At 34.7% G+C, this 19,605-nt stretch overlaps 1 long non-coding RNA gene across 6 annotated transcripts; it reads right to left on the bottom strand.

Moving 5' to 3' along the window:
* Nucleotides 1–6,126: 6,126 nt before the first annotated feature.
* LOC107842723 lies at nucleotides 6,127–14,477 on the bottom strand. Of its 6 annotated transcripts, none has more exons than XR_007044985.1 (8): nucleotides 14,178–14,477; nucleotides 14,056–14,085; nucleotides 10,953–11,748; nucleotides 10,805–10,861; nucleotides 9,160–9,340; nucleotides 7,168–7,875; nucleotides 6,657–6,892; nucleotides 6,127–6,314 (listed from the first exon to the last, which is right to left on the bottom strand). It is a non-coding gene; the product is annotated as an uncharacterized LOC107842723 (long non-coding RNA). The 6 variants fall into 6 exon arrangements; XR_007044982.1 differs by having other exon boundaries at nucleotides 10,805–11,147; nucleotides 11,697–11,748; XR_007044981.1 differs by having other exon boundaries at nucleotides 11,697–11,748; nucleotides 14,178–14,476.
* Nucleotides 14,478–19,605: the final 5,128 nt, after the last annotated feature.

Raw genomic sequence — 19,605 nt, 5'->3', positions numbered from 1 at the left:
ATAACTTTACTTGCAAACTTTCATAGGAGCAAGGGTTCTTCTTCACTGAAAATAAATTTTAAATTATATTAAGTCATGTATTGAATAAGGATTGGAATCTTTCATGAGTCCTTTATCAATACTTATCGAGCTTTATTTCTTGCATATTCATAATTTAAGGGATTGAAATTTGACAAACAACCTCAATTCAAGTTAAAATAGACAAACTTCTGGCTGCATTTGGATTCTATATAAATAAAACTACTACAAACTTCAACAATTCAGATTTAACATAATATTTTTGCTATCTGGTCATTGTGAATGGCAATGAAATTTTGGGTAAACTTTGGAAAGGATCACACTGAGTTGTATGAATTTTGACATGCTTTAGCAATATAAATTTTAAGCTTTTGTTTAAGATATTTCTAAACCTTTTGGTTGTAACTATACACTTACAGATTATCTAGACTCTGGATAAGATTGATTTGCTTATTTATTAGTGGTGTTAGATTATAGAATAAAGTTCCGTGTAAAATCAACGCCTCACAAGGCGTGAAATCTCTTGCCCCTTTCTATTGCAAATGTACGGGGTACTAAATGCCTTACATCAATTCATTTTGATGCCGGTGTGTTGAATATCTCCCCTTATCAATGAAAATTGACGGCACCGTTCACAATTACACTAAATTATGGCTTCTTCCTGTCTTTATCCATTTGGTTTCTTTCCATTTTTTATTGTACTTTTGAAATTTTTGATTAAGAAAGTTGTTTTTTACTTAAATGTACAATTATTATCCATCTACTTGCTAAAATTAAAACAAAAAAGATAGTTTATTAAATTTTGCAACGAAATAATGAATTTAAAGTTAAATTAAATAAATTAATAAATATGATTGAGATAACATACAGAGATGCGAGATGAGATATAATAATATGATATATTGACGAAATAGGTTGACAATTCTTTAAATTTATTGATAAATTTTATTTAAACACTCGAACTATGATTTGTTTTAATCGAACACCTGAATATAATAAAGTGATCATGTTGACACTTTTGCCAATTTTATGTGGTTTAACTTAAATATTTAAGATATATTTGAAAATCGTCTGAAAAATATTTTTTTAAAATTGAAAGTGTTTAATAGAAATACTTTAGATAAATTTTTTCATAGCATATTATTTTACCTTATAATAGTAAAAATAATAATTTGTTGTTCTCTAACAGTCTAACGACAAATGTATTGCTTCATATGTCTTATCGAAAAAGTTTTTCAATTTTTTTTTATTTTATCATTCTACAAACTTGGTAGTTTTTCTTAATTTAGTTTAAAGTGGTTTTAATGCTTTTATATGATTTTATAGGAATATATTAATTCTCTTTTTAAGTATTTTTTGGATTTAATAAAATCATCACTTTTTTTACTAATCAAGGCATGTATTCTTTTACAATATAAAAGTGATTTTATAAAATAGAACTCATTGAAGCAAGGTACACGCGTGGAACGTGAAGCAAGGTACACGCGTGGAGCGCGTATCTTAAAATAGTACATTAAAAGTGTAAAGGGTATTAAAAATGTTATTTGAACTTTTGCCCTTCATTGAAAATCTTTTCTTCAGATAAAATCGTCTTTTCACTATTTTTTCCTAATATTTAAGAGTTAAAAATTAATTTAATATATTTATGGTAAAATCTTTCTTTATTAGAAATCATCAGAATTAATGACAACTAGTACTTTTTTTATTAATTTAAGAATTCTAAATCGACTAAATTTGCTTTTAGATAGATTTGAAAAATCTATAAATAAATATAAAAGTGTTAGAATAAGAAAATTCAAGAAAAATCATTTCTTTAAAAGCTTTAGGTACGTAATAAGACTGTAATAAATGATTTTATAAAAATATGATTTTAAAAATAAGAAAAGATTTTAAGTATTAAAAAAAAAGAAAAATAATTGACCCACAAATATGGTTCAAATTGATGTGTCTCTCTTAGCCTCTGGCAACAGGGGAAAGAGTTACTGCATGACAAATACAAAAACTATGATCCATCAACCACTTGAAATTTCTGGTCGTAAAATATATATACGTGCTTATACTAAAATATATGCTTATGTTTACTTTATTATATTAAAGTGTGAAAAATCTTTAAAAAGTGATTTAAACTTTTACACTTCATTAAAAATCTACGCAATAGATAAATTATTTAATTTCAAATAATCAAACGTTACACGTGTGGTTAAACTACTACTCTTAAATTAATATAATATCCCCAAGCATTCAACCACAAAAATATAAGAACTGTATATATAAAAATAGTCTTAGAACACCTTCTCAATAGAGAGATTAGAATTTAACTTACCTAACGGCTTAAAATCACTAACCTCGATCCTAAAAATCTTGGGCACATAAAGATGGGGAGGAAGAGGTTTGAAGGAAAACGAAATCCGTTGGGGCCTTTTTATAGCTCTATTCACCATATTTGTAGAATTAATCTTATATTAATTACTCATTACAATTTTTTGAATTCTACAATTATATTATTAGGAAGAAAATGGATGTCAGAATTGATTAATATAGTGAATAATGAAGAATTTTTTTTGTTTATTGACTTGAGGGTATATGCATAGATGATTTTTCATAATTTTTATATTAATTATTAAAGGAGTAGAAAAACCACATCAGTAGAAAAGCCACAAAACTGACTGTTAATTTGATGATTACATGGATGTGCTTTGCATATAGTAATTACAAATCATTAGTAGCAAATGCCTACAACTAATGTACTGTGAACCTGCAAGTATATGAATTAACTTTAACAATTCAACTCCTAAGAAAAGTTAATAGAGTAATTACAATCATTAATTAATAGCAAATGCCAAAACTTAATGCATACCATCAGGGGTGGAGTTAGAATAGAATGAGGGGACTCATCTGAACTGAAATTCAAGAAGGGGGAGGGGGGAGGAGGAAGGGAGAATTAAAACTTTTCCTAAGTCGACTGATCAATCTTGACAATCAACTCACCTGCAGATTACTATACTGAATAAAATAGACTAAATTTAAATGCGTAAGCAAATAAACAAGTAAGAAAATAATACAAAGATTTATCCTAGTTTGGAACACCAGTGTGGTGCCTACTTTTAGTCCTCTTGGATTACAAGGGTTTCGTTCGAGCTTTCAAAGTATGAGTTGGAATACAGATGGAGTAAACAATTTCTTAAACTCATTTTGTTATGTAGATCTTGTGACAAAGCCTCAACTAATATGACTAAGTTGACTCGGCCTTTCTTTTTTGTAACTATTGTAAACTTGAAATTACAAAGCTTTATGGAGACTAAGATTGAGACACACTAAGAATTTTTGGTTAAGTTACGTGAGATGTCTTGATCTTCAGTCTTTCTTTTTATATCCTTCAGCTGCTCCGGCTTCTTTGATCCATAAGGAAAACCCAAGGGAGTTCTTCTCAACCAAGGATTTAAAATGATTCCTTGATTGAGGATTCACATCATATAGTACGTCCATATCAGATTTGTCCGTACATAATATATGATTTGCCTTTCTTGGATACAAACTCATAACTATTCATGTCCATATCAAATGTGTTCATAAAGGGGTGTGATTTTCCTTCCTTTCATGGTTTCTCTATGAGATCTTCTTTCCATGTTGCTCTGGGATTGCCGATTGTCTTCCTTGTAGTTTGGGATCTAATGAGATCTTTTCTTGATGTTGTTCCAAATCCATCTCTGACTTCCTTGTAGTTAGGAATTGTGCGAGATACTCTACCAAGTTTACATCTTTGGTGTATCCTACATATTCTCAACTAATTAGTTTGTCATTATTAAAACATATTATGTCAACATAGGGAGCTATCAATCTCCTTCTTTTTAATAATGATAAACAATAAACATCAGTTGACTTCCTTGTCTTTATAGTCGACTGGTTCCCCCTTTCTTATTGACTCCCTGCCTTCCTCATTATTTAAATTCCCTGTCCTTATAGTCGACTAGCTCCCCCTTACTTGAAGGCCTTCTGTTATGATGTTTAACTTTCTCCCCCTTTTGACATAATCTAAGCGAGCAAAGCAAAGCAAAATAACAAAAAATAGAGGCACACACGCAAAAGAAGCCATAACAGATAACCAGATAGTGTTTCATGCAAACAAAAAAAGTGTGGCTGGAGGATAAGTTAAAAATATCAGTTACAGACCCAAAATAAGAAAGAGCCAGAACCCCTTTGGAATAGCAGTTTTAAAAAAGTCATAGTTTAGCCAGGAAATAGGTAAGAATGTTGTATATATTGTGATAGAATAGTTTATAGGACTTTTCAACATTTTTGAAAAATTGAAGTAGGAATTCTGCACTGATATGGCAAGCTCATTGTTGGAGAAGTTGGCCTTGGATTTGATGGAGTCCATACATGCAAACAATCTGTTAAATATCTTGACACCCTACTGCTTAAAACCATTAATAGATAAGCGCACCTTGCGCATATTAGTACTGATTTCCTTACCCAACTACAACAGCCTAGTAGTTGATTCTTGGAGAAGCAACAATCCTTCTTCGATTGCCTTGAGTCAGTCCTTAAGTTTCTCAATCTCCTTCACTACAGAAATCACAAGGTTATACTTATTTTTTATTATCTTGGGAATGTCAGACTGTGCTTGGCAGAGTCCTTATTACACTATTCATTGTTGACCAAGACATATCCCATGCTGGCAAATGTCTTGGATTCATAAGTGGATTGGACTTTCACCACTGGATACTCAGAGAGATTAATAGAGTAATAGAGAAGGATTTTGGTAATCAATAGGACATATGGCAAACTGGCTGAGGCATGATCATCTGCAGCACTCTCCAACATATACTCTTGGATCCAAGCAACCCAATTAATTTTGCATTTCTTAACCATGCAGTACAACATAAACATATTATGACATGTCACACTATTGAGAGATCCTTTTTGAGGGATTAGGGTGGTGGCGATAATATAAGTCAAAATTCGATAATTAAAACAGAGATACATTGGACTAAAAGTTGGATAAATTTATTTTTAAATCAAAACAACCTTTTTAGCTTCCTCAAAGCTAACCTCAAAATTATCAAGCCATGAACTATTCATAAAAGGGATGACCCTAGAGAATTCTATGTCAAAAACTTTTTCAAAAAAAAAATCATTAAGAATGATTCTTGTTCCAAGCACAAGAGTTTTCAACTCGACACTATCTTGAGAGAGGCATAGATTTGCATAAAACATGTGCACAGGATCCTCATAAATTTCCATACCATAGAGACGAAATATCAAATATAAATCTTGGCCTTTGAAAAGGGAACTTACATTGCAGTGTTATTCCCTTAACTAAGCGAGATTTACAATTCTGTCGAGTACAATAGAGCGGTTTTTGAAGGCGGCAAACTTCTCCAATTGCGAGTTACTCTAGAATTTATACACACTACAACATTTTAGTCCTGCTGCCACTCTTGTAAAGTGTGGCCTAAAATAGTAAAAAGTGTGGCCTTTGATCAAAGGCTACACTTTCGAACTTTAGGCAACACTTTTTGGGGGTGACCTAAAGAGGCGTAACCTTTGATCAAAGGCCACGTCTTTCAACTGTTGTCATATCAGCTACATTTAAAAAGTATGGCCATTAAGGTACACTTACAAGTGTTGCCTTTGTTTTGCTATTGGGCACGCTTTACAAGCATAGCCTTTTGTAGAACCTTTATAATAAGACTTAAAAAATGTTGCCTTTGTTTTGCTATTGGGCAAGCTTCACAAGCATAGCCTTTTGTAGCACCTCTATAACAACATTTAAAAAAATATGGTCTTTTCATTATTACTAGCCACACTTCAAAATCGTAGCCTTTAATACTTCCTCTATGACAACATTTGTAAAGTGTAAGCATGTTTTAGCCACACTTTCAAAGTGTAGCAATAGTGCCTAAAATTCGATAGTTCAAGCCACATTTTACAGAAATGACATTAGGCATATAAAATGTAAGTAAGTAATTTCTAATTGAAAAATAATTATTTTGATCGAAATATATACATCACTAAGCACATTACATAAACATACATATTTATATATAATCTCATGCATCAATTAGCTAATAAATAATTGAAGTGCATAGATTTGCAATGAAACTTCAAAAAAATTTGTCTTTTACACACTAATTAGAAAACAACATAATAAAAATTTGTTCCAAGTTCCACAAAAAACCAAATATATATAAATGCATATCAAAATATTTCAAAAATTCTTCATCATTCGCTTTAATCTTAGATCAAGTTGAGTTGTGGCGCCCACCATTCAAATTTGATCCACCGCATTGTTTCTACACATTCAAAATGAAACAAATAATTAGAAGTAAAATTATGCTCAACAACTAGAGGCAAAGAGTATTAATTTCCAACAAATTATATAAACTTAGCCTTACCAACTTAAGTTTACTGAATTTCTCCAGTTGCACCTCAGTGTCTTTCATTTAACATCATGAACATCTATCCCTAGTTACTACTCACCTAAACTTGGTTAGAGAAAACTTCCCAGTTCATATCTTCAATTAACCTTAAATCTAACTTTTTATTAATATCAGATCTCAAAACTAATCTGACCCCTTGTTAGCAAATCAACTGTCCAGTTTTAACAGGTTGGAAGAGTGATGTCGAATTCTTACACCAAGATGTATGCGTCGTTGCCAATTGAAATAGGATTCCACCTAATGCCACCATACAAATTAACTTGGAGTTGGTCTCGTGGAAGATTGTTTCAAATGTTACTGATGACAAGAAAGTAGTGAAAAAGATCTTAAAAGAAGGGGAAGGATATAACTACAAACCATTACTAACTCAACATAAGTAGTACCACAACAACATGCTGCAAATCACTATTGGGTTCAATTTTTGGAATACCCTACAAAAACAAAACAGAAATAAACTAAAATAAAGAACATATTTTCTACCATTGATATTAAGAATGAGAAAAATGTGAGATATTAGGCACCTCCGCTCCAAATAATAAGCAAATTAAGTGAAGCAACTGTCAACATTCTGGGTACCCATCTCTAGAAGAGACGGGACAAAAAACAGAAACATGTGTGCTCATGTGTATGAAAAAATATTTTTGTGTGTGAGAACTAAGCAGTGACAAACACTTGAAATACGCAGAAATCAGTCAAGATGACTCACATCATTTGCCCACTCAGGTTGGATCAATGTGAGCAGGTACAACACGATTTTTTGATATTGGATGGGGCCTTGGCATCCTGAAAAAAGTAAGCACCTTGAGTTTTGGACAATAAATGAATGCCAACAGCAACTTCTAGAAAATAAGAGAGGAAAGACAAAAGAAAATATAGAGAGAGTGATTTTTGCATCCTTACAGCAAGCACCTAGCAAAAAGTTATATTCAAAAGGAGCAAAAGACGAGAGGTAACTTAAAGCGCCCGGTAACTTATTTTACTTCAGCTATTAGACACGCACAAAAAAAAGACATACAGCAACCTACAAAACTTCTTATTTTTTTTCCTAATAACCGTAGTGTCCGGGCCAATTTGCGAACTCCCCGACTGATTTCACGAGACCAACTAAAATATGACCGGGAGATTTTTATGTTTAAGTACAATACGATATGATTTGATTAAAATAAAGCAATTATATAAAAATGCATAGATCTGAATTTCTAAATGGAGCCGACACATGGAAATCCAAAACAAGGTTGCAAGGTATGTACATATTACATCAACAAAGGATAAATATTCCTTTCCTCAAGTAATATAGCCAACCATTGCTAGGTGAGGATGCATTTTGTTCTGCTGGAGTTTCAGTAGCCAGAGAAGATAATTTTGCCTTCAAGTGGACAGACTTGTGAGAACTTCAAGATGCCTTGAAACAATCCTGCATGCCGACAAGAAGCAACTTGCATCAAAATCAAGGTATTAAGCTAATGGCCAGAGAAAAATAAAGATTTAAATAATGTCATTGAAAGATATTCTCCTCCCATTAGCCATTCATTCTTTCTTTGAAGTTTACATCACAATAGTAATAACTTTCCCAATCCACTTTGCTTTGATCTCTCGGAAAGGAGGTTACAGTTCTCCTTTTTGTTTAGCAACTAGAAGGTTATATTCTTCTAATGTCTTCTCATTGTACCGGTTACACGACTGAAACCTGAGTTTTTGACATTTGACCAACTATAGCAGATAGGTACTCCAGCTTTCTAATATTATAGATAGTCCCATTACAAAGAGTTCAGCAAACATAGCATAAAGGAGCATAGGATATTCACATTCAATCTTTAACAAGCAGTGAGTACACCCTTATACCGTTCTTGCATCACAATAGCTATACCAAACTAACATATTCCATGTACAAACTGCTAAAAGAAGAATAGCTTATTTACCAATCACTGTCCAGAATAATGATCGATATTTCTCGCAAAGATATGTTATAAAAGACAAAGAAGGCAACGTTAGTGAAATGATATCCTCATATCCATGTTTCTCCCTTCAAACAGATCAATAGACTTGTTTACGAAAAATACAAACAACACTAGTTCTACATCAGATCAAGTTGTATCTCTGCTTATCATGCACTCCGTCAGCATTGGTTCTCATAAACTGGCAAAAGGTAATTGCATGGCCCTTGACCACAAATAAGTTTATTAGCTTCAAGGTGACATGTGAAAATCCAATGGTATGTCAGACACGTATATACTGATCAGTCACCTGCTTAATGTCGAAAAGCATGGTTGTGAACCTTGAGCGAGACAATCCTAGCCCCTAGGTAAGAACATTTCACGAGTATATTTTCTGGAGTGTTCTTGTAGTTTATCTCCATAGTTGTTCTTTTCCATTAACCTAATTCTCAGATTTTAAATTTAGTTATCTTTTCCATCAGTGAAAAGCCTTCAATCAATCCTGGATCAGAAGTTCTCATTTATACAAAGCTAAAAGACCTATTTATGTCCAACTCTAAATATAGGGGATCAAAACTAATCTATCCTTGTATGGTTTATACTTAAAGCACTGATCAGGATTTCTCCTTTCAGACTATGCATACAACATTTTGTTTAAGTTAATAGTTACTTGAAATGATTGAGATAAAAAAAATAAGAAGAGGAGGAGGAGCAATGTTAAATCTGTCTCCACTCCATCACTAAGATTACATGTAGAGATATACCTGCGGAACATTTCTGCCCGTCAGACATGGGTCTCGCAGGGTGACTAGTGACATCCCTTGAAACATTGCTAGCCTCCGAAGGAATAGTTGTCAATGACCTAGGTGACTTCTTCTCCGCCGCAGCTGCAGCTGTAGCTTCTTTTGCTGCTTTCCTCTCAGTGAACTATTCTGCTTTTACTTCCTGCTGAGAAAATCTATCAGAGTTGCCAAAAACAATGTTATGCAACACCATTTTTTAAAGATCACAACATACAAGTAGAATGAGCCAATCTAGTTCACTTTAGTTTATGTTAGAATTTGATAGCATACAACATCAATCTTTCGACATATAGTCTGTCATTTAAGTAAACAGAACAAGGTTGGCAGAAGAACTTATAAGGGAATTAAGCTTTTCAAGACACTGAATGGTTCAATGTCTTCCATTTATATTACTGTCTAACCATGTTATACAATATGTGTCTACAGTTTCACAGAATCTCAACCTCCAACCTAGAGCTATTCATCTGAAGTATGTTTTCGCATGGTAAGGTAGATAATTTCTTACTCGGGGATAATATCTGAAGACAGCACCATCTGGTAAGCCATGGTAAAGGTGTCGCAGTGAAAAATACATATTTTTTCTGTCAAAATACGGGAAAGTTATACAATTTTGCAATTTTACATTGACAAGCAAAGATGGTGAGAGGTTGAATGTGAAAACCTGAGTTAGCTTGAAGAGAAAAACTATCCAGTACTATATCATACATGAACCAATTCTTAAGAGAAAAACTATCCAATACTATATCATACATGAAGCAATTCCTATAAGAAACTTAGCAGTCGTTTGGTATGAGGTATAAGGTATAATAGTCTCGGAAATCCGGAATAAAATGCAGGATTGTCTTATTCTCCGTTTGGTTGGAGATATTGGTTAGTTTCAGGATTATTTATCCCATCACTTGTACCATAGTGATGAGATAAGTTATCCCATATACATGGTGGGATAACTTATTCCCAACCAAACGACCCCTTAGAAATTGCTCAATGGCATGAAGAAGAATGATTGTAGAATTAAACTGTGCAAGCAGTGGTTACTGCAAAAGATCAGCTAAACATAATAATACTAATCATAAAGAGCTCTATTTATGCTAATTACTTGACAACCTAATATAGATAAAACATGTTTCCTAAAACTATTATATTCATTATGTTCAGTATAAACAGTTGTAAACCAACCATTAAAGATGTCGATATTCTCAATAAGATTCCTCAAAAGGAGAGGTAAAAAAACTTCTAACGTTCATTGAGTATTTCTGCACATGCTTCGCTAACAGAGAAATAAGACATCCAACCAATTTAGCTCTTCAACATAAATCTCATTTCATAGATAACTCTTTAATCAAGCCACCACCAAAATCACTGTCGAGCAAACAACATGTATGAACTGTTCTGCATATACAGTAACATATATAAGTAGAAGACCTTAACATATCTTATGATGAAACCTTTACAAAGAACATGCAAAATTTATAACAAAGTAAGAGAACCCCATAAAACATAATTGCCAAGAATAACCTTCACTAAAAAGACACCATTTATAGCATATGAACAGTTTGAAAAATGTAACGTCTTGAGAACGGAAATAAAGCAGAAACATTAGTCCTACCTTACCACTCCATGATTCCCTTCATGACATTGAAGAACTTTGAGGCCTCCTTGAATTCTGGATCAGCCAAATCTTTTGTTAGAATCAAATTCCCTAGCATATTAGACAATGCTAGGAAGAAAAAATGTGTTACCTCAATCTCACTTACTTTTTAAACTGAATTCATTGCTTTCTCTATACAAATAACATATTATCCACACATTTTTGCCTTCTTGACATTGTTTTTGTGATCTTTTTGTGTACAAACATTTGCACAGCATATATACACCTTTGAAAGCGGAAATAAAGACGAAGATCCCAACTTTGCTTAAATCAAACCTTCTCCATTTCTTGCAAACACAATCTAAAAAAAGTTAGTGTTACTACTGGATAACTCGTTTGTGGTAGTGAGTGAAATATGCTGCAATAAGCTTTTGTCATGCCTATTTGAGAGAATGGGACATCTAAGGTGCTACAAGCTACCGGTAGAAGATCATTTTATTTCCTATTTTCTCAATAATACCAGCACAAGTACTAAATGAAATCATAAAAGTGTCGAGATGTTATCGAGCGGCTTTAAAACAATGCTAGATGCTCATATGAAGTTGTGATAGTTGAAAATAGGATGAGGAGGTGACGTTAACCTATTTGCATAAACATAAAAATTCATACAATTCTTTCAAGAAGCACTGACCAGAGGTGAATTCCCATCATCCAGTGCAACACTGGAATGTAACACGATTGTATTGAGAACTCCGGAATCTGGGTCCTTTACTTTTTATAGAATTTACTGGACAGTTTCAAGACAAGTAAAGTGGAACATAGAGTGTATTACTACTATTGCTATTAACATCGCATCAATGACAATAGATTATTATTCTTTGGGGGAGGAAGGGGAGTTTCGCAAATATACCAATATAGAAATCATAGGCCACTTAGAGAGCTTCCCAATACCGTGTAACTCCCTGCAATTTGTAAACTTCAAGCATTATCTAAACAGGGACATAATATTGAGAAAATTACAACACCAAATGACCTTGCAAATGGTTTAAAATCAACTATTTGTGCACTTCGTCGACACAAAAAAGGTAAAAAGATTGCTGGCTAGAACAAAGAGGAAATCATTGACGTATCGGAAATGGTAATAAATGACATATCGGATATGGTCAAACATTTTGAAAAAATCTCCATCTTCTTCGATTGCCTTAGTCTTTTGAGCTAAAAATGAACTGGGTTTCCATCAAATCATCTTCTGGATCCAGATTCTAGAGAATTCACAGTGACAATTTGAAGTTGAGGTTCAGATCCATGTAAAATGGGGCAAAGAGAAGACGACAACGCCATGGCTGCAAAACGAACTGATTACATATTTTGGGTTTTCCCCGCCAAGATGCGAGTTCGATTTTCTCATGCACCAATTTTCAGCACAACATTAGCCTTTTTTAAAAAAAATTCATGTGCTAATTACTTAATATACACTTTAATTCATCGGGAAAAAATTAACGAGAAAATGGATTAGACCAAAGAAAATTGAGAAGAATGTTAAAGGTGAGGAGATGAGCTAAAGTTGAAGCCTGATTGATACGTGTCCATTCAGTAGACTACTCAAGAGAACAACAACAACATCCCAAATGTATTCCCACCTAGTGGGGTCTGGGGGGTAGAGTGTTGGCAGACCATACCACTACCTCAGGAGAATTAGAGAGGCTATTTCCGATACAACCAGCTTAGGATGGATAACAGTACAACAAACACAAAAGATAAGTGCATGTAAACTAGTACGGTAACAGTATAACAAACACAAAAGCTGATAACGTAAATCAATATGTAAATTAATGATAAAGCTAAAAAGACAAAAAATACCCTTTCATTTGAAATGAAGGACAGAGAACACACATGTTGAAATGAGGGTCTTTCTAATAAAGTAGAAATATGACAAAGAAAATAAGGACAACTCAAAGCAAGAAACTGATGTAATAAAGATAAACTTGCAAGAAATCATGTTGATGCTATCACCAAAATAATTTAAAGAAAGGTAAACTACAGGGTTCTTTTCTCTGAACTACAAAAAAGCAGAGTGCATAACAAGAATAGATAAATGGAGAAGATTAACATATTGTATTAACATAGCACCACGTTCACTCGCCGAAGAAATTGAAAAAGCTTCTCTTTTTTACTACAACTTAACACTCCCTATAATGATGGCTGAGTTCCTCTTTCTCATGTTTGCTTTAGACAAAATTTACTTCAGTCCATTAGGGAAATTCATATATGAAAGAGACTCAGCCATTAAGGAGAGACTCAACAGTGTGAAGAACACTTCTACACTATCTTCCAGGGGTGCTTTGCGCTCAAACATGTGACGCTAATAGCCTGCACCAGTTGACAGATTACCTGAGCCACCACTACTGCCAACAGACCTTTCAATGTCACCAAGATCAGCAATGAGAGAAATTGGTCTTTCCAATATAGTTGGAACAGGTATCTCAGTTTCTAACATGTTCACAACCTGGTCCATTATTGGCCTCGCATACAGTTGTGGATGAGAACAAAGAACAACCACCAATACATACTTAAGTTCTGGAGGGCCTAAATGTAGAATGTTGTCTTCAAGAACATCTAATGCTCTGCCTTCCCTTACCAATGACCAGGCCCAATAAGTCACAAGATTCGGCTGTCTATCTTTAAACTCTATTATTGCTTTATTTCCACTCAAAAGCTCAAGAAGCACAACTCCAAAGCTATAAAAATCACTTCTTTCCGTAAATTGGACATACAAAGCAAACTCGTGTGCTACATATCCCATCGTCCCAACAACTGAAAAATTTTTGAACCTCTTCAAAGCCTACTTCAATCCCACCAGGCAACACACCCTTGTACACATTCCCAAATACCCACTTGTCCCAACTATAGTCATCCTAGAGAAATTCTTCGTGGCCGCTTTAATTTCATCAAAAGTATACCTAATCAAAGTAGTACTTCCACTAATCAAATCCAAATGAGAACTCAAATTACTCTCCAATTTCCTAATATTCCACTTTTTAGCCAATTCATTTCTCCTCCGCCGCCACAAAAACCAATAACCAACCACAACAAGTCCAACAACCAACACACATATAGAGATTCAAATAACAAAATCTAGGGTAATTACACGAGACAAATTCAAATCAAACAAAACTAGGGTAATTACGCGAGACAAATCCAAATCAAACAAACATTAATCAACAAAATACTTGGTAGATTCAACCTAAAATCAAGAAAGTGGAGCTTACTTAATTCAAAGGAAACTTGTGGAGCTGGGTCTGTACAAAACACAAAAAACAGCAATGAATTTAGCTAGAAGAACTGATGAATTTAGCTCAAACAAAATCATATAGAGATTGAAAAAACCTACCCAGATAGATTCAAAGAAAAACGCAGGCGAGATTGAGTTAACAGATCAACTGGACGCAAGGAGAAATTCAAAAATTCGATCGGATTGAAAATTTTTATTGCAGTAGAGAAGGAGTTAACAGAACAATGGCGCAAAGAGAACTAAAAAAAATTCATCGGGTTGAAAATTTAGGGCTGCTCAAATATTTTGCCATTATGATATGTTGGGGGAATATAAAAATATGGAGGGAAAAATTTTTTGGTCTAAAATTTGAGTATAATGATCAAACCACACTTAAAAATTATGGTGTTAAAATTATAATGATACCACACTTTTAAGGGTGTAGTCATATATATATAAGAAGGCGTTGTCGATTATTTTATATTTTAGCAACATTTATAAATCATAGCATATAACTTAAAAGACAACACTTTTAAAATGTTGCCAATGTTTTTGTGGCCAAAAGCTTATTGCTATGGCCACACTTTAAAAGTGTTGTCAAAAATATTTTTGGCAACACTTTATAAGTGTTGTCTAGATTTAAGTATAGTCATAGGCCTAAAATGTTGTAGTGACATATCCTCTGGTGGAAGAGAATCTATAGGAGAGGGACGAGTTTTCTTGAGGGATGAATTAGGCTAGGGGCAGAGCATTTTTTATGAACAGTCAATTATAGGGAATTGATGAGTGGTGAATTTACCACTCATTCACACTCAGCATTCGTGCATATTATCATATTTTAAATGAATAAGTGAGATATATCTATGATAAAATTCACTAATATCCACATTTTCATACACATAGGTAACGAGATGAAAACATGTGGATGAGAGCTGAAAAGGATCAAAGGAAGGAAAGAAGTGCAGTTTGAAGACCTGGAGCAGAACATGGCCTCAGTTACCATGATCGTGGTCTGAGGACTGTGATAGCGGTCAGTCAAGCAAGTCAACACACCACGATCGCGTGGTTCTGATTGTGATCGCGTTAGCCGCGAACGCGGACAACCCCCGCGATTGCAGCCTTGCGGAAAATGCAACCCAAGGGCAGAAATGTAAATGTATGCAGCTGATCCCAAATGTCCTCATATAGACTCTAACCCTAAATTTTTGATATTATTCATCCATTCCTAATTATTAGAACTTGTTCTACTTCTTAGTTTCAATTTTTAAAGGACAACTATTGTATTAATTTTGGGTGAAGAATACATTGGATTAGCTCTCAAGTGAAGGATTAGTTAACTCCCATTGAAGATTTTTTGAAGTTCAAAGTTTGAAGTAACATTCACTTAGTCTTTTATAAATCTAATCAATGCAGATTATTGGGTGTATCTTGCTTATTACTCTTATTTGTAGCTAATTCTTTCTTTTGGGATTATGTTAGAATAGGGTGCATTTATCTGTGGGTTGTGATTCATTTGCGTATATACTAGTTTTTTGGTGATGGATTCTACTATTGCTTGAGAAAATTGGTTGGGATTTGTGGGTGAAATACTAAAATACCCAAATGAGTTTGTGGGTGAAACTCCCAAGCTCTTGAAAGCTCAAAGCATCCTTGAAAGAAGGTTTAGGGTGAACTTTTGGATCCCATATTATCCTTGAAAGAGAGATGTAGGAACCAAGGCAATAGTAGATAATTGATCGATTTAGTTTACTAATTCTCACTATCTTAGACATAAGAGTGAGAATGAAGTTGATTATATCTTGGGTATTTCCTAGGATCCTCAATTGAGGTACTAGATGAATATAATTAAAACACTTTTTAGGTATCCAAAAAGTTCAATAAGTGAAATTCTTGAGGTTTTGTTGACAAGCTAGCCTTAATAACCCTAGACCTAGCCAACCCTACTTTCAATGATTGGCATTTTCACCGAATCACTATGTTCCCATGCAAAATTTGCCCCTAGGAAAGCATAGTCCTAAGATCCAGATCTAATTGTTGTCACTCTAATTATTTGTAGCCCCAAATTAGTCATTTAAAAGTACATAAATAAACATTAGTTTTGACACTTTTCAAACCCCCACTTTTCTTTACGCACTTATACTCTAGGTTTGAATTCAGCAAGTTTTCTTTATTCCAAGCTACTTCAATTGCCACTCACATTGTTCCTCGTGGATTTAACCCCGACACAAAGTTGGGTAAAATATTGATGACGATCGCCTTGCACTTAAAGTGACATGTAAGTTGAGCATTATAAAAGATAATGTCATTGCCGGGAAACAATTTAAAGTATTGAGTTAGTTTAAAATTTTAGCTTACTTGCTTACATCCAAACTTGTAAATATTGGTTTGTGATTCTCTTTTGTTTTCTTTATGTTAGGTAGATTTTTGTTTTTGTTTTTGTTTAATTGTCTATGTGGCATCTTGGGATAAATATAATTTTGGTAGTTGGAAATCCTATCTTGACGATCTCTGTCCATATTTTGACGGATCTCACTTTTAGAGAGATTATAGGTATGCTCCCCTGAGAGAGATAGAATCACTGTCTCTATCTTATTAGGAGTATGATTATTCTTTATGTAATGGCCGCGATGGACATTGGAGTGATTGTCCAAATGCTCCCTCCCCTTATTATGCTAACCCAAATGCTAGTTCTTCTTATGAGTTTGATAGGTCTCGTGATGAAACCAAGGAAGAACAACGTGTTGGGTATAATACTTTTAAAGCAATGCTTCAAATTATTTTGGATCGGCTAAATACAATAGGGGAGAATGTTCACCACATGCATCAATCCAATGAAGCATTTGGAAGGGAGATTGCCAAGATATAGTAAATGGGCAAGGAAATAAACTATTTAACTACTATAACCTTGCCCACTTTTCAATATGAGGAGGATGTAGAAGAGAGACCAAGCTATGTGACCAATGATGAGTTTGGTAGTGAAAAGTCCTCGGTGATTTCCTAACTAACCGAACCTAACATAGTTGAAGATGCCACAATTGAGGAAATGGTGTTAGAATCAAAATAAGAAGCCAAGGAAATCACTTACGAAGACTCTAGTCCATTTTGGGGTGAGGATGCTGAGATGGATGTGACTGAATTAAGGCGATAGACCTTATTCAAACCATTTTTCAACATAATGCTTGGTGGATTTGATGAAAGTCCATCCATCCAAGAAACTGATGAATTTTAGGAAGAAGGAGATCTATTCCTACATTTTGGAGTTTAGCGTTCCAAATGAGCACATGAGAACCCCGCACTTGAAGACTAAGGACCTCCATTTCCGATGTTCAACTAATGGACTATTGAGGTTCCAACCATTACCTAAGGAGCCAAATAAAAAATTTGTTGTGAAATTGGGTAAACGGTTCAAGTCTTCAAAGTGGCGAGATAGAAGCTGCATCACCATGTCATCCTTTTTATCATGTTTCATCTTGGAAGATCTAAATCTTCTGTCTCTCTGCCGCTCGATTCATATGAGCAAAAGTTGGGATGAAGATTCAAATCTTCTAAGTGGAAACACAAGTGATAGTTTGAAAGGTGTCTTGCCACCAAAGATAGGAAACAACCCATCACGCCATGAAAGTGGCACGTATCCTTTTGTTTATGCATGGTATAGTAGATTTTATTTTTGTTTATGCATAATCCATGAAACTATGGTGCTATGAGGAGTGTTGACGAAAATTGAGAACAGGGGAAGTGGGAAATTTTAATCTTTTAGACTTAGCAGAGGAATGTAGAGGACCTAAAAATTGGCCTCAGTTACTGCGATCGCGATAGCTGAGTGTTCGCGATCATGGAACTCTGACTTCTATTGTGGTCAAATCAATTTAAAATACCATTTGACTGCCCAATCCCCCCCACTCCTTTATTTATTTTTCTCTCAAAATTGCACCCAAAAGTCAAAATCTCTTTTACATACTCGAGATGCTCATTGCATCCCCGTGCATCCTACGCTAAGGTATGTCTCCTAATTCGCTTGAATTAAGTGTTTTAGTGGCCTAAAAATTGCGCTTTGGGAAAAGGCCCGAGTTGATATTTTCAATGCTTAATCTATGTTGGATTGGACTTATTTGAGTGGTAGGTTGTTGTAGTTGGTGTACACATCGATAGGGAAGCCTTGAGTACCCAAATTTAGGCCTAAAAAGGTTAGAATTCATGTGTACACCGTATGTTAGATTAAATGCCCCAATAAATTCCATGTTAGTTCCTTTGAGTTTTGAGGGCATAATCATGCTTTCAGAGTTTAAGTTTCATGAGCATGATGACTATTTGGCTATTTGGAGCACAAATTTGGGTTGAAAATTGGTATTTGGTGCTATTAAAGAATTGGTCAAAAATGGTCTCAGATCCACGATCGTGGTCATCGTGACTGCGATTGCGGTTAAGGGTCCTCGATCGCCATAACTGAGACCAATTTCCAGCTCATACCAAAAAATTCTGCATACCTATTTCTCACCCCTAAATCCACTATGACATCACCATATGAGTTTATCTGATTAACCTAGCAAAACTTTGGTGTGAAAATGCTAATGATGGTTATTGTTATGTTGATCATAGGTACTACTAGGCAGCAAAAATGAGAGACTTTGACCATACCAGATTCATGGTTGCAGAATACCACAACCTCTACTATATTGACCTATCAAAGAACAAGTTACTCCCGAAAAGAAGTATTTCCATAAACAAAGTGGAGGAGAAATTCCCGAGATTCCATGCTAGGCTTACTACTATCGGGTGTATGTGCTTTACCTCAGACCCTTTCTTTGCTAATAAGAAATGGGTGTGTGAGTTCTACTCTAACCTTACCATAGTCTCTCTCACAAACCCGGTGATGACAATTCAGGAAAAGAATGTGCACTTCAGAACGGAGCGGATCAATGATATATATAGGCTTTTAGATGCAGACATGACTCAGTTCCAAGCAAAAAGGTGAGAGCCAGGGACCTAGATAGTGAACATATGATGCCCTGGCAAAGAATTCCCCTGGGCCACCACCAAAAGAGACATCTCCATGAACGCTTTCACAGTAGAAACTAGGCTTTGGTTAATTATTATTTGCTGCAGAGTATCGACGTGCACACACATGACTGCCATCACAGACTTGCGAGCTAGGATGGTGGCTTTTATATTGTCTGGTATTACTCTGGACGTGGGCCAAATTGTGATTTCAGAGTAGAGGCACTTCAAGAATCAAGAGGGTACACTTTTTTTTTTCCCTTCACTTATTATTGAGCTATGCAGAAGGGCGGAAGTGGAGGAATATGCTGCAGATACTAGGGTGCACCCAGGCCCCTGCATCTTTCCATATAAAATTTGGGTAAATGTGCACTTGGTCAGAGCAAGAAGATAAATGTCAATTCGGGCAAGTCAACCCAGGAGGACACAAACGCTTATATACCTTCTTCGGCAAACCCCTTTGAAGAGATCTCAAGGAAGATATGTGAGATTAAGGAATTAGTGTCCAGATTGCCGCAGGGACCTCACTAGTCCTCCACTTCTCATCACTCAT

The sequence above is a fragment of the Capsicum annuum genome, chromosome 9 (genome assembly GCF_002878395.1).
Source record: "Capsicum annuum cultivar UCD-10X-F1 chromosome 9, UCD10Xv1.1, whole genome shotgun sequence".
In the NCBI taxonomy this organism is placed as follows: Eukaryota; Viridiplantae; Streptophyta; class Magnoliopsida; order Solanales; family Solanaceae; genus Capsicum; species Capsicum annuum.
The sequence above is the reverse complement of the archived record's forward strand: the minus strand, read 5'-3'. Positions and strand labels throughout refer to the sequence as shown.